The 2,665-nt window shown below is 34.5% G+C and overlaps 1 pseudogene; it reads right to left on the bottom strand.

The window, feature by feature from the left end:
* Window positions 1-877: 877 nt before the first annotated feature.
* Window positions 878-1,963, bottom strand: LOC116146174 (annotated as a pseudogene).
* Window positions 1,964-2,665: the final 702 nt, after the last annotated feature.

The raw sequence follows: 2,665 nt of genomic DNA, 5'->3' as shown, positions 1-2,665 counted from the left end.
TTTCAAAAACTTGATAAAGTAATTAAGTGGAAGTGGTGAGTGGAACTTTATAGTAAAGCCATGCATATTTTTAATATTGATTCTTCAAGTTTAATAATTAATTAATGCTTTTACCTTTAGTTTTCAATTTTCAATTGAAATAACACTTGATTTGCGATTGGATTCACCGAAAGGCCACTTTCAACAGTTTAAAAAGATTAATATACACCCCTAATTTTTTTAGGTCAAATATAATTTAAATTTATGTAATTAGATTAGTTTTAAATTGGATTTACTTAACAAATCCAACAACCGATTAGATCCAATCCAATCCAACTAAATCATGGAAACTGATCAAATTTGGATCGGTTTGGATTGTATTGGATTGGTTGGATTAATTGGATCATATTGGATTTTGAACAACCCTACTAAATTGTTACCGGCAGAGACTCAACCATTACTAAAAACTTCTACGAAACAAAAATTATTTAAGCCAAACCTCAGGGATAAAATTGTTATTATCCCATGAATTATGCTTTAATATGAGCTTTCTTAACATGAATTTTAACAAAATTGTCAAGAGCTTCATGGTAAAATTATTTAAATTGACAGTAACATATTGTTTATCACTTTGCTTTTACCTTTGGATCGAGTTTGGACTAGTGTTAGTTAATTCATTATATGTAAATTCAACTCAAGTATGCAAAATCAAAGAATTCTTACTAAAGTTTAGAGATGTGTTCTCTGAACTGAAAGGATAAAGATCACGGTCTGATGCGAGGTTACTTATGCTCTCAGAATTAACCAAGTAACGATCTTGAGTAGATGTGGTGGAAGTTCCAAGCTCTGTTTTATCCGAATAAAAGTTTGAGGATGAACCTCCACTTGAATTCTGTTTTTACATCATCTGTTGAAAGTGGCCTTTCGGTGAATCCTGTCGCAAATCAGTGCAGTAGATGCTAGGATCTGAGATCACTTCCTGAACAATGGTTTGTGCTTCAAGCATACTAAGCACTTCTCCCATAGTAGGCCTCAATGCTGCAGATGCATTGGAGCATAAAACAGCTACTTTTATCATTCTTTCAGCCTCTTCCTTGTTAAACTCATACTCCTTTGGATCCACCATCTCCAACAAGTTTTCTCTCTGTTGCAAATCAAAGGCCTGCAACATCCCAGCAAAAAAGAATGTATTGGTTGAACTTTTGAATCCAATGCATAGGAATAGACATACTCAATTATTGAAACTTCATTACCCAATAAAGAAGGTAAATGCATTCTTTTTTTGCTCTACAACTTGCATTGTTCTTCCCACTGACAATTTCTAAAGCAACAATTCCGAAACTGAAAACGTCAGCTTTTTCTGTTAGGTTACCCCATAGTGCATATTCTGGCTCTGGAATCAAATAAGTGTCAGAATATTATACCTTGAGTCAACAAAACATTACATGTTGTGTGATCCGATATAATGCTGCAAAATCATTCAACTTACATGGTTCCAGCAACTCTAGTGCTAATGTGGGTGTCATCATGTTATTTGAGCTTAACTAACCCAAAACCTGGTATCTTAGCATTCAATTCCTTGTCTAGTAGCACATTTGTAGCTTTGGTATCTCTGGGAAATATCTTCAGAGTCAATTCATCAAGGAGAAATGCTAGACCTCTGACTATGCCAATATACATTTTCTGTCTTGTAGTCCAGTCCAATTTCAAGGAAGTTTCTTGACCTAATGATAATATTCAATATCCAATCAAAAAAAGTAAAATTGAAAGCAGTTCGTATATGCAAGTGCTGATAAAAAACTAAATAAGCAAATGTCAGGATGTTACCAAAAAGTGCATGTGCAAGGCAGTTACTCTTCATGTACTCATAAACCAACAGTTGATTTCCCTCAACACAGCAGCCAAAAAGCTTTACTAGATTTGTGTGTTGCAAACCAGATATCATGCCTATCTCATTCAAAAACTCTTCCTTGACAGATTTAGAAGAAAGCCGCTTTACAGAAATAATAGTACCATCAAATGGGAGCCTTTCTGATTGGCAAGGGCCTCTGTAAAATTCTTCTTGATTGTAGTGCCCATTTTTTTTGTTTTTATATCACCAAGGGTGTCAAGTACATCTCAACTAATTTCTTGGACCCTAGAACTGTCGGTTGGGTAAAAGTCCTAGTGATCACCCCTATTGTGCTTGGGGGACTCAAACTTAGGAGCTTATGAAACCTTATTTTGCTCTTTTACCATCAGGTCGCTCAATGATAATTGTAACGCCCATTTTCTCTGCGATTTTTTGTAGAACAACCACTTAACTTAACATAGAAAGACGATAAAGCCATTGAGCATGTGAAGTGCCATTGCTGGACAACACTCAATTAGTCAATTTTCAATAGGAAACCTGTCCACTTTTAAACAAACCTATTAAATGGTGGCTATGGATCTTGCTAAAAACTAAAACTGATTAAATTTGTCAGGATGCAGCCGAAGTTAAGCCTGAGCACGTGTTAGAGGCCAAATGTAACCCCCATAAATCTAATGTGGTTGTGTTTTGATTTGGTTGTTATTGAAAAGGTATTTTCAGTTTGTTATGTATGATATTTATATATAAATGATTTGACTTGTGGATTGTTGCTTGTGAGAAAGAAATTCTTGAGAGTATTATATATGTATTGTTGTTCATATCTTGTATGATTTT

This window comes from Pistacia vera, unplaced genomic scaffold, assembly GCF_008641045.1.
Source record: "Pistacia vera cultivar Batoury unplaced genomic scaffold, PisVer_v2 Contig474, whole genome shotgun sequence".
NCBI lineage: Eukaryota > Viridiplantae > Streptophyta > Magnoliopsida > Sapindales > Anacardiaceae > Pistacia > Pistacia vera.
This window is presented reverse-complemented; position numbering and strand designations above follow the sequence as displayed.